The following is a 13,373-nucleotide window of genomic DNA, read 5'->3' on the forward strand; positions in this document are numbered from 1 at the left end:
GTAGCAATAGCTGTATGTCTTATCTTTATATACGATATGCTCCATCAGCTACAAGCCGTAATCACAACACCAGACTTTCATTCATATCTTCTAAGCAGCTCCTGGCGCTCAGACGCCTCGGCAGAAGCACAGAAGGCTGGGTGGGATGGTGAGAGGTAGATTACTTCAACTGCATAAAAGTAACTGCGGGGTGGGAGGAAACACCTCGTAATTAGAACACGGGACGGAAATTAAGGTCTCTACCAATTCTGTCACAGAGGGAGTTCGTGATCCTTGGCGAAAAGCTTTCCGACCGCCCTCTCTCCACCTGCACAGCCGGGGCGGTGGGCACAAGGACACTTGCACAGCGAGCGCCCGCGAGCACCCGGAGCTTTTCTCCGATGGCGGCAGGACCTTTGCCGGGCCGGAGGACCAGCTGCCCAGGCCGCGCCGCCCAGGCCCTCCCCGCTGGCCCCAGCCGGTAACGTAGCGGCGTTCTGGGAGGGGGGCACCGCGGCAAACTCCGGGAATTCACGGCGGGAGCCCACATCGCGGGGGGCGATCCGTGTCCCTCGGCTACCCACCACTCACGGCCGCTGCCGAGGCTGGGCCGGGCGGTTCCCCCGCCGGGTTTCGTGGCGCCCCGGCACCAGGTGCCCCCCGTCCGCCCGCCCGCCCCGGCCGTGCCCGGCGGGAGGCGGCGAGGGGCGGCCCGGCGGCGGCCGGCGGGGCCCCGCGCAGCGCCTCCCGCAGCACGGAGGGGATGCGGGCGGCGGCGCCGCGGCGGGCGAGGTGAAGGCGAGCTCGCGGCTGCCGGCGGGCTGCAGGTGGGTGGCTGCCTGCGAGGCCGCGGGGACTCGGCGGCCCCGGGCGGGCCCTGGCGATGGCGGCGGGGGAGAGCCGGGCCGCGGCCGCCGCGCTCCCGCCCCGGCGCCGCCCATTGCCGGGGCTGGGCCGGCGTCGCGGCCCCGTGTTGACACACGCGCCGGCCCTGCCCCCGGCGCCTCCCCGAGGTCGCCGGGTGGAGGTCGCCCGGGCGGCGGAGGCGGTGGCGCTTCCCGGGGGGGGAGGAGACAGCCCCGGCCCTCTGCTCCGAGGGGCTGGCAGGATCGCCCCGCGCCTCGGCAGGCCCTGTCCCTCCGGAAAGTTTTCCCCGACCTGTTCGCTGCCCACCCTGGCGGGAGCCGCGGGCCGAGACGGCCGTGCCCCCTTGCCCAGCGCCGGTCTGGCCCGCCCGCTGCGCCGCGCCCCGCCCGCGGCCGTGCCGGAGCTGCGGCTGTCCCGAGGGACACGCGTACCTGGCACATCGGGAGCCTGACAAGGAATTTAAAACTTGTTTCAGGTACTTTACCTACCCTGCCGTTCCCCTGTTTCTGACTTTCGGGGTTGTTTTTGTGGGTGTTTTGTTTTTAATAATTGTGTGAGAAAGTGTAGCTTTATTCCCTCCGCTTTGTGTGAGAGAACCGGCAGCATAATTTGGCTTGTTCTATTTAACCGAACCGTAATAAGTGTTGGTTTCACCATTCTCAGATCTGGCTGTGGCTTCTAAATTGTAATTTCTCGTAAAAATTAATTTTCAATCACCTGTGTGTTTTGGACCTAATTCTGCAGGCATGTCTGAGTAGCGCCGGGCATGTACGGTTGTATTTGTGGAGCGGTGACGTTATTTTATAATGCCCCCGGGGGAGGAAACTCCGCCGGGCTGTGCTTGTGCAGCACATTCTGCAGCCGGACCTGGCCCTGTCTGACACTCCCGTGCCTGGCTCTGGTTTGGTGCTTCTGACAGGGCCAAACAGCCCTTAAGCGATGGTGTTGCTGAAAGTTGGGTTAAGTAAATCCATCCCACTGAACAGCAGACCACAATTTTTGAACAACAGATGTATTGAAATGTCTTGTTTACTGTGTCTTGTCCTCTTGATCTGTTCTTGCAAAGCGGAGACATAACTCATAATTGCGGCTCTTAGGGTTATGCAATTAACAACATACTTAAGATAGCAGGAGCACAGTCTTTTGATCTGGAAGGAAAATAAACCATTCGAGTATGTCTGGGTTTTCAAACTGGCAGGGTTCTTTCTCTTCCACTGTCTCCTTACCACATAACATTTGGCCATATAGCAAGCCAGTGAGCTGACAGTAAGACTTCTTCAAGGATTGTATTAGATATATCTTAGTGAACTGAATTTTCTAACTGGCAATGCTCCAGGGTGATACTACACTTCAACAGAGTGTAATCTGTCATGAATGAATCTGAACTCAAGAATGTAGGCATTTTAAAGAGAATGTGTTATGTCAGTATAAAACACGTTTACAGCTATTTCAGGGAACTAGGGGGAAAGTTTTGTGTTTTCTCTCTCCCTGCTCCCCCTTGTTTCTTTATTAATTAGCCTTTATTAATTACTCTTAAGAATTCAAAAAATTCCTTTTTGTTTTTTCCTAATGGAGGTAGTTGAACCAATTGGAAGTATTTCATCTCTGTACAAATCTTACCATGGTTATTACACCTTTATTAGTACACCAGACTTCTGGGCAGCAGTCACCCAGTGGAGCTACAATTACCATCACCATTCGCAGTCCTTTTAAAAAGGCAGTTATTATTTATGAGGTCCTGATAGATGGAATTCTTCTAACAGTATTTTTACACATCAGCAAATCAAAACATGCTTTTAAAAAATATTGTCTTAAAATGTAAATGCAGAGAAGTGGAGTTTATTGAAGGCATGCAATTTAAAAACAAACCCCATACTCTCAACCTGACAGAGCATGAAGGGATTATCCAGACTTGACTCATCTGTGCAGATTGTGCATTTCATGCTGACTGCTGTGCTGAACAACGCTGCTGCAGTGATTCCACTGCCTGCTTCTCTGGGTTGTACCAACCTTTAAAAACATTACTGGTGTTCCAGAGCTGTTGGTATTTTTGAAGAAAACTGGACTTGCAGTTGGTGGGACTTGTAAAGATTGGAGATTCAGTTAGATATTTGATGAAACCTATTTACTATGTATTTACTGTTCAGTTTTACATAGGTAAGTCAAAAACCTTATGTGATTTTACTTTGTGATATCTTATACATCCTATGTGCAATTGAAAATATTCTTTAAGCAAGCTGGAGAAAAAGCAGTTCAAAGTCAGTGTGAAGTAAAATGAGGAACTTGTTTGACTCAGGTCAGTTTTGTTGTACTCAGAAATGGCTACAGCTAAGCAACTCCATTTGGTAGAAAAGAGATGTGTGACTTAGTTTGACTTCTTTCATTACAGGAGTCAAAAAATCTTGTTTGGTATTTTCTGCATCATCTCTCTAACTTCTGCCTTGAAACAGTTATTAAAAAAAAAACTGCCCTTGAGAACTAAAGAGTCGGTTTCATTTTTTTTCCCTTGATGCCCTTTGTTTTTTAATTAAAACAGATCTTAGCAAATCAATGGATTTTGCTAGTCTCAGCCTCCAATGATCAATCTCTTCATAATTTGTTTTTTAAATCATTCTTAAAAGCTGAAATGCTTCAGAGAGAGTAACAGTAGTGAAAAAGGGGGAGAGTGCTTTATAATAACTAGGAGGAAGGGTAGAAAATGTGTGATGTAAAACTCCTGCTTTTCCTCTTCTGTAAGTATTATTCTGCTGCTTTTGCTGTTCTGTGAAGCAGTGTACCACATGTAGCTAGGTAGTTGTAGATAAGAGTATTTCTAAGTTATTCAAGAGATATTTCATCGTTCAGTCATTTCCATAGTGTTTGTTGCCATGGGAGCTAGCCAGCGGCCTGCTTAGTGATAGACGTGATTACACTTTGTTTTTTGACTTGGGGTAGTGAAAACTCTGTCTGAGCTACTGTAAGAAACAGATGATGTACAAAGACTACAGCGAGTTGTTTCTATGAAGAGACTGAAGCGTTTCTGTCCTCGGACTGAAGTTGTTGTATCTTTATATCTCTTATCATGTATAGTTATGTTTAAAATGCCTCATGTCTCCAAGCTTGCTAAATATTTACAATAAATGTACTACTTCTACCATATGTTTGAATCAAGAAACTATTAACTGAACAAGCCCATATTTTTATGCTTGAGAGAATTGGCTTTTCATTTTAATTGCTAAATTATATGTTAAAAGTACAATGTAAAAAAAGCAGAGGTGAAATGGTGTAATGAGAATCAGAGTAATTTTTCTTACTTCCTGGCCTCAAACTGTAGTTATTTTCAGTTAGAAAATAGATAGAAAATCAATTGTAATCTGCTCATAATTGCCTTCCTGGTAGAGTTATGAGGCATTTACTCCCTCTTCCATCCCCCACCCCACTCCTTTTTCTTCATCCCTTTTTTTTTTTATTATTTTTTTTCTCACTGTCTGTATTTTTTCCTCTTTGTCTTGTGGAATAGGCAGATCTCCAGAGCTAAAGGAGATTTTTCATTGAAAAGCCCTTCATCTTTAAATGTTTTTGTGTAACAGCTTGGGGCTCTGTCAAAAAGCATGTTCCTTACCAAGTTATTTAGTGGTGAGTAGAAATTGACAGAGGTTTTCATAACCTTGGGGCTTTCTGCTTAGATGAACCAGGCATTTCTCTTTTACCTATCAGGATTGATTACTTCAGGTTAGATCACATTTCTTATGTAAAAAGCTTAGCTTGCACTACCAAAAATCCAAATTGTGTTTTGCTTAGTGCAAAGTGCTGGGCTTGACATTTGGCACTGACTTTCGCACTCTGCTAGAATGTTGTACTAACCAGTTAAAGAATTATTTTAGCTCTTTGGAAAACTCAAGCTCCATTCATTCTTGAGTCATAGCTGTAGAATGAGAATGTTTTGAAAGCATACCTCAGTTTTAAGACTTGCACCTCTGCTCTCCTGACTCGAAAGGTCCAGACGAGACGTTTTCAAAGTTTGCCCTGGGGACTAACGTAGCTCACCCTCTGCAACTGTGAGATTCATCATTCTTCCAGGCTTATGTCACAGCGTGCACCAGACTACCTCTCCTGATGACTTGGCCATTTTAAGGTTGTATTTGCTTGATTTATGATACCAGTGTAACACTTTAAAATTTGACATAAGTCATCCTCCTCCCTGGAAGGGTGGATGTCTATTTATATATTTATATGTATGTGTGTGTGTATGGGTAGATGGATACAGAATAGAATGCTAGACCATCCCAGGTTCTGCTGTCCTTTAAATGTTGAAACCACCTATGCATTCATAAATGTAGCTCGCAGTACCTCTGTTTTAGACCAAAGTTATTTGACTCTAAATTCTTTCAGGATAAAGATGTTCTTCGCATAAAATTTCTGCATTACAAAGTATTTAAAATGTATTCTGTCTTAAAATTACAGTTTTCTTCAGGTGACAATGAGGAAACTAAAGCTTTATTCAGCAGGAGGGATTTTACTTTATGAGAAGTTGGTATTTTGAGAAAAGAGTGGGTAGAAAGGAGGGAGGGGCAAGACATTCAGTGATTGGGAGTGCAGAAAATTTAATGGATGTTATTAATCCTCCCAATGGAAGAAATAGAGTAATTTCTTTTGGTATGAAAGGAATGTCTTGGGAGGTGGTTGAAAGTTGCAGAGGAGTGCCAGAGATTGAAGAGTCAGTGAAGCTGGAGGTGTTCAGTTAATGTGACACAGGTTATTGCAAATACCTGAAAAGCATTTTGCTTGCTGTGAGTAGGTAAAGCTCAGAGTCTAGGGAGCATCTTAAAGAGTAAAATCCTTGAGCCATTTACTACTTGACAGAAATTCACATGATAATTCCTAAATGACTATTTGTGTGAGCCACGCTCTCTTATGAACTGTTAAAAGTAATGTGCTAAGTTGTGAAATCAGTGAATCAGGCCCATGAAGCTTTGAAGTTTTGTGATGATCTGAAAAATTTCAGTGTTGCTGTGACTTAGACCTTTTATCTTAAGATTAATGAAATTTGGTGGTTTGGCAGAGATTGTCTGGAAAAGGGACGGATTGCATTTCCTTTAACAGAAGCTGCTTTCCTAGTCTACTTTTGTTCTTTAAACTGTTAGCGTAAGTAGCTGGTATCTCATTATTCATCTCTCTGCTCTCAGAGTTACCATTATAGTTGGTGCCTTGACTCTCAACAGGTCTCTTCAGTCCTTTGTCATCTGTAAAGCTAATATTTGAATTGCTGAGTTATCTGATCTTTCCAGATTTGATGCATGGCCTCATTCTTGATGAGAGACAGTTCTCTTATAAGAAGTGCCGTAAACACTCTCATGGAGATCTCAACTTTATCTTAGTGGAGAGCCTTAGAGCCTCATAGCTTGTAGCAACATCCCCTAAGGCTATTCCACCTTTAAACATTCAACTAATTTGGAAACCTCAGATGATTTTTCCTTCAGCAATAATTCTAATACATACTATTTGTAATGCCAGATACACCTCTGGAAATGGTTTGTTCTGGCTAGGGAAGGACTGTGATGTACAAGTGCCCAGGGCTGTGTACCTGGGTTCACAAGTCTCTCTAGCAGCTGCTTCTGGGATTCTTGCTGGGCTGCCAACTAGGCTTTTGCTGTTCTTGCTGAGCTGTGAGTTGGATTAGAGTTTCTGGAACTGTCACTATTGGGATTACAGTCTGAGTTTCTTGAAGTTGTTGCTGAGCTACAGCCCATGCTTTCTGGTGCAAGATGGAAATCAGAGTTTTTTGCTTCAGCTGCTGTTTCCCCAGCCGCTTGTTCACTTGTCTTTTCATCGCTTTTTACTGTAGCTGTTGTGTGGAAGAAAATAGCATCTGGTATCATGCATACATTGATGGGACTTTCATCTGGTTCCAGCAAAAGACTGTGTGGCTAAATGTGTTTAGGTAGTGCCCAATTCCTGGAGCTTGATCTTACTGCCAGGACTCATTCAAAGTCATGACTTTAGTGTGAGCTCTTTGCTCTCTTCTCTGAATTGACCATTGCTTATAAGTGAAATTTGGTAAACCACCCGGGCCTGATAATTTAGGAGAAACTAAACTACAGATCTCACAGAGATTTAGTTTGTGTTTGCATTGTGAAATTATGCAGCCAGTTTTTTTCAGGACCGAGAATAATTGTTCTTTGGTAGGTTTTAATGGTGTTGGTACCGTGCATGGTCTGTTCCTAAGGTTTTGTTCAGTATTTGCTAATAGTCTGCAGTCTGATTTGTTCATAAAACTGGCAGCTCCAAAATTTTATAAGGCTGTGGTAGCACTCTATAACTCAAAATTCTTGATGAATTTTGGACATTAGTGTGTTACAAATCACTTTGCTTTTGATATATATGTATGTTGCAAGAAAGATCTCAGGTATTTCATTAGTGTGAAATAAGCATCATCATCTGAAAGTTGATCTTTGTCGCTGCTTCTGTGAGCAGTTTGAATTGTTCATCTGCAGCTTGAATGCACTCTTCATTATGCCTGTGAGAGAGCTCTGACGAGAAAATGTTTGTAGCGGACAGACTGAAAACAGATGCCTCCAGTGGGTATTGTAAATAGGGTTTAGTTCATCTGCTGACATGGGATCCTATTGTGGAAAGTAAAGCCTCAGCCCTTGATAAATGTAAGATGATGTTGCAGAAATAGATAATAAGGCTAAATATTATTTATGAATTGGCCATATTATCAAGAGCATTGCCCTAGGGTCAAGTGGAGTGATCATTTACCTCTTTTTGGCCCTGATGAGATTGTATTTGGAGCACTGAGTCCAGTTTTGGTCTCTAAAGGACAGGACAAGACACTGCCTTACAGGGACAAGGTTAGTGGATGGCTACCAGGCTGATTAAGGGGCTGAAGTACATCATGTAACAAGGAGAGACACTGGGAGAGCTGAGTTTGTTCAGCCTTATTTGAGAGAAGACTAACAGGGATCTTATTGCTGTCTTCAGCTCTGTAATTTGAGGGTTTGGAGAAGACAAAGTATTCTATTTGGAGGCACGTAACAAAAGGACAAGAGACAGCAGTTGGCAAGGTATAGTGGAGAAATTCTGGCTGAAGATGAAGAAAAATGTCACCATGAGAATACTTACACACTGGGGTAGGTGTTTGGGGAAGTTGTGGAGTCTCCAGCCTTGGAAATGCTCAAAAGTTGACTTGGAAAAGACACAGAGCAACCTACTCTAGCTGACCCTGTATTAAATGGGGGTTGTTGGACTAGCTGATCTCCAGAGATTCCTTCCAAACTAAAGTATTTAATACTAAATGTTAATAGCATCGCCAGTTCTGAATGAAGTATTCCCATTTGCATGTGTCGTTATCATATCTATCTTCATGACAAGGACTCTGAAGAACAGGGGGCTCGAAAGGCTAGCCTTAATAAAGAAATCTGTGCATGGACTCACAGGTCTAAAATCTAGCTGGCTTTTCAACTAAATATAAGAAAATTTGGTCAGCAATATTAATTACTACTTTAAAAGTTGCAAACTTTGGAACTCAGAATGACTCTAAGACTGCAAATAGCCAGGAAAATTATGTGAAATCACTAACACAGTTTGTCTCTTTCTGATGTATTAGGTTATTAAACATGAGCAAGCTGTTTTATTAACATGTAAAATACTAGAATTTCAAAGCCTGTATGTAGCTTGGTGTGGAGACTTTCTGATGGTCTTTCCTGAATTCAGGAATACAGTAAATCTGAAGAAAAGCTATACTGAGGTAGTAAGACTTCTGTGCAGCTATTTTCTTTCATTCCAAAAATCCAAGTTCATTTGGAACTTTGATTTGCAGCTACAGTAACCCACTTTGTGTAAGATCTGGCTGTTGTCAGGTCTATTAAAAGCTTCCCCAGAAGGTAAAAAACAGTTATGTACTAAGTGTGTCTCGACAAACCACATGATCATCTCTGCCTTCCCTGATTCTTAGCTTACTAAATCCAGGTAAAAAATTGAACCGTAACATATTCTCTGACTCTTTCATCCCAATAGAGAGTAAATGGCAAGGCTGAAAGTCGTGCAGAAAATCCACTGCTGGCAGCTCTCTCGCAGAAGGCTCCAGGCCAAAAGGACAACTGCAGCCGTGTGGTACAGGCATAGGAATTGTCTCTCAGATAAGCATAACACTGTGAAGCCATTTAGGGCGACACAGAGTCCAACCAACACCTTGAACTCTGTCCAGGAACCCTGGAGATTATGGAGCTCTTTTGCCAGCAGCATGGCCTGAAACACAACCTGGCCATGTCTCTAGACAGTTTGAGAGGCCTATTTTCCTCTGACGAACCTTTCAAACTCTTAACAATAGTCTGTGGCACAGATAAAAGATATTAGGTTGACTAGCTAAGTGTATTTAAATGAAGAGAATACTTTTTTTTCATGTAACCATGTTAGTTTTGTTAGAGGATTTTCTTCTGACAGAACAAATTTGAATAAAAGTACTTTGCTAAGCATGATGGTATACACTTTGTACAGTTGTAGGCATTATCTGGCCTCCCAGTATTGTCACTGGGAAAGTTAATTAGACAGTTCAAATTTTCATGCTCAGAAAGCATGTAGGCAACGTGACTCTTCCTGGAAGTGGGAGGAGATCAAATTTAACATGTATGTATTGGTGGAAACTTTTTTTTTTCCTGGAATGCTTTGTATTTCAGTGTCTGCTTCAATTCATAAACAATAAAATTTAAAAATAAATTAAACAGTTACAATCTTAAAGTAAGCACTGTTTCCCCATTTGTTGCAGAAATGGACAGTGCATTTCACAGTTGATGAGATGGTGTTGATGAAGAGTGGTTGCCCGACAGCTACCTTAGCACATAGAAAGGGGTTTCAGTGCTTTCTGGCTTGCAAACCCCTGAATACTTTCTGGTAGAGCTTTGTGTCTATTCCCAAAAAAACCCCCAAGAATTTCTAGACATGTGACTTACTGCTGTTGGAAACAAGACTTCTGTGATCATCCTTCTGTGTGCATGCCCTGGTGTGCTTGTGCAGATGTGGTTATAGTGGCTTGCATGTCTGTGCTGGGGTTTAACCACATTTGAGTTGGAGCATCCACTTAAAGATGGGGCAGTCCTTGAGCCTGCTGTATGTCGCCATGCTGGAGGCAGCCAGCAGCGGCCTGGTTGTGTTAGGAGGGGTGGTGCGGCACGTCAGGGGAGATGATCCTTTCCCTCTGCTTGGCACTGGTGAGATAAATCTGGGCTCCCCAGTACAAGAGAGACATGGAGTTACTGGAGTGAGTCTAATAAAAGGCCAGAAAGATGATGAAGGAGCTGGAGCATCTCCTCTAGGAGAAAAGGCTGAGAGACCTGGAATTGTTCGGCCTGGAGAAGGGAAGGCTTGTGCGTTTCTTACCAATGTGTGTAAATATCAGTGTGTGCAAAGCAGACAGAGCCAGCCTCTTTTTAGTGGTGCCCATGGACAGGACTGGAAGCAATGGGCACAGACTGTTTCATCTGAACATCAGGAAATGCATTTTTACTGTGAGGATGACCAAGTACTGGCACAGGCTGCCTAGGGAGGTTGTGGAGTGTCCATTCTTGGAGATGTTCAGGTGCTGTCTGGACAGGGTCCAGCAGCTGGCTCTTGGTGGCCCTGCTGGAGCAGGGGAGTTGAAGCTGATGTCCTACAGAGGTCTCTTCCAACTTCAGCGATTCTGTGATACTGTGAAAGGATCATTGCTTAGGCATCCATGCCTGCAATGGATATCTGTAAGTTATGGTACTGAGGCAATGACTTTTTCATCATCCTCTTAGGTAAATAGTGGAGTTTTGCTACATGATCAAAACTATTGACTTTTAAAATTAAAATCTGCTTCAGAAAATACATTTCACTTCAGGTGCTACATCTCATTGTGGTAGTGAGGGGTGACACCAGTGTTTTTTGGTGTTGCAGAATGCTGCTTTATGCTTTCTGTGTAGTTGGCTGGTGGGGCTCAAGCCTGTTGGGCTCCTAATGTAGGCAAACTGCAGCTGCAGGCGGGTGCCTTGTCATGTTGTGATGAACAGCTCACAGTCACTGCCTTTGTCTACCGACAGACAAGCGAAGACTGGATCTGTTTACCTGTGGTTAGCAAAAAGGTAATCGCTACTTGTGATAAAGCTTGGGGTTTTCCGCTTCTCTTCAAAACCTCAGAGCACATCCTGATATATGTTGCAGGGGTTTGCTCAAGTCTTGCATGCAGCCTATGTACTGATGATCTAATGGGATTATTCCAGAAACTCTAGGCATTCTGACCTTCTTTTAAATAATGCCATGCTGGAAAATGCATCTCTGCTTTTTAAAATTTTAAGTATAACTAGAGAGAGATAGTCTTTTTTCTAAGAGTGAAAGAACTCTTCCCCACTTTGTTTTAATGCATTTGAAAGTGCGTATTTTTCTACAGAGCAATTGCACTGCATTTGAAAATACAGTTGAACCTTATTTTAAAATATGGGGGTTTTTAAAGCTTAGTTATTCTCTAGGTCGTCTTTATCATAATATCAGTTCTTTTTCTGAATTCTAGGCACTCTTTATGGGTCATTTAATTCACTCCTTTGTATGGCTGTGGAGTGGTGGTGGGTTTTTGTCTGTTTTTGACTGTGTGTAGATCCAGTCTAGAGCACCACTTACCACTCCTCAAAACTAGGTGAACTTCTTTCAAGCATTCTACTTAAGATAGTTTACATCTCTTCACATAACTTGAAAGGAATATTCTTTTTGTATTGTCCCCTTGTAAGTTTAGAGATAAGCATTTCCTTTGCAGCTCCCAAGTACAACAGTAAATGTAAATTTTTTACATTTTTTTGGCTGAGTTTTGTCTGTAGCTTATAACCTTAGTTTCTATTCATAAATGCTGTGGTACATGGTTGATTTAACTTTTGCAGTGTGTTCTTACAAAGGCATCATTTATTAGAGGAGGCTTAGCATAAAGTTCTACAATAAAAGATAATTAAATACTTTAATGGGACAAATTGTCTTTCTAATTGCTGCAGTAATACCACTGGAGTTACAGAATGACAGAATGACCACTTTATATGCTTGCATAAAATAATTTCTTTTTAAATAAGGCTTTGTTTTCAATGTACTTGAAACAGCAAGATTTGGCTGGAACTAGCAGCTTTTTTTTTTTTTTTTTAGTTTTTTTGGGTTTTGAGGTTTTTTAGGGGTTTTTTTCTGGCTTATAGCAGTGCTTCCCTAGTATCTTCAGCTTCTGCTGTCTGAATTTCCCAGCTGCTCCAGCTCTCCCCTCTTTGGTCTCTCTGATCCTTCCATGCATGCTTTTCACACCAAACTGGGCAGTGGGGGGGGGGGGGGGTTAAAGGGGATGCTCTCCTTCCCACCCCTCAGCCAAACCAAGAAACACCCTGGTCTGTGTCTCTCTGCAGCATCTCATCCCCTTCCTGTGTGCCATTCTGAAATCTCCTTCCACCATGGAGTCTCTGAGCCTATCACCTCCAGGCAATTCAGGATTTTGTGCTGGCCTGCCGTTTAATCTGAAGTGGCACTAGGGACCTGACAAGCACTGTGCAAAATGCCCCATAGCTAGCAGCCACAAAAATAGGTTTTTATAGTTTACTCATCTTGCAAGACCAGAAATTTGAAGGAGCTATTACATTTGCTGTGTTTGGCTTTAATTTACTTCCTCTTTGTATTTTGTGTAATAGGAAGCTGTTGAACTAGTTTTTGGATTTGGAGGTTTTAGCTCAAGAAGTAGAACTTGCTTTGTCCTTTTGTGCTGTGTACCTTCTGGTTATGCTCTTACAGCCTTTCACAAATACGATGACAGAGCCACAGTGTTTCATACTAAAGTGTCTTTGGTGAGCTCATCATTCCCACAAGGAAGCCTCATGTACTGGTTAAACCTTGATATGAATGCTTTTCTGTCATCACAAGCATGATTTAATAGGACCATCTGACACCTTGTAAACCTTTGACAACCCAACTTCTTTTAGGGAGGAGCTGAGAAGATGCTTCCAGAGGAGGCAGCTGGTTTAAGTAACCGATATTGCACACAAGATAATTAGAAAATGTCTTCTTAATTCACACAACTTTAGCTTGCTAGAATACTGTAAATTTGACAATATAATGTAAGTCTTCAGATTGCATCCATTCTCACTTTGCTCGTAGTGCTGCAGCATGGTGTTTGCATGAACATTAATCTGCAACTAAAGTTTATCCCTGGTTCCCTGAAGACATGTACTTGGTATAGGGAGAGTTGGAGTGGTACACAGAACAGGATGGTATTCTTGTTGTTACTGTAGAAGATATAGAGGGGGCAGATATTTGCAAGTGAACTTCTTACAACATTATTTTTAAGGCAGATTTCTAAGCCAGTTCATACACTTTACTAGTTGTGCTTGTAGAGCCCTAAATACAGCACTTCTCTGCCACAGAGTTCTCTGTTACAGATGTATATAAAGGGTATCATATGTGTCTCTGCAAAGCAAGCATCTCTGGTATTGCAAAAGAAATGCCTGGCTCTAATCAGGGAGATAACAAATGACTAGCCAAGTGATCCTGCTTGCATTTAAGTGCAGTTCTTG

At 43.0% G+C, this 13,373-nt stretch overlaps 1 protein-coding gene across 1 annotated transcript in view; it reads left to right on the forward strand.

Moving 5' to 3' along the window:
• Nucleotides 1-1,004: 1,004 nt before the first annotated feature.
• ZC3H12C (zinc finger CCCH-type containing 12C) overlaps nucleotides 1,005-13,373 on the forward strand; it is a 44,610-nt gene continuing 32,241 nt past the window's right edge. Inside the window, exon 1 of the mRNA XM_082278714.1 lies at nucleotides 1,005-1,321. The gene's annotated coding sequence lies outside the window, so the exon portion shown is untranslated. The remainder of the gene's footprint in view (nucleotides 1,322-13,373) is intronic.

This window comes from Coloeus monedula, assembly GCF_965178545.1.
Source record: "Coloeus monedula genome assembly, chromosome: 3".
Classification (NCBI taxonomy): domain Eukaryota; kingdom Metazoa; phylum Chordata; class Aves; order Passeriformes; family Corvidae; genus Coloeus; species Coloeus monedula.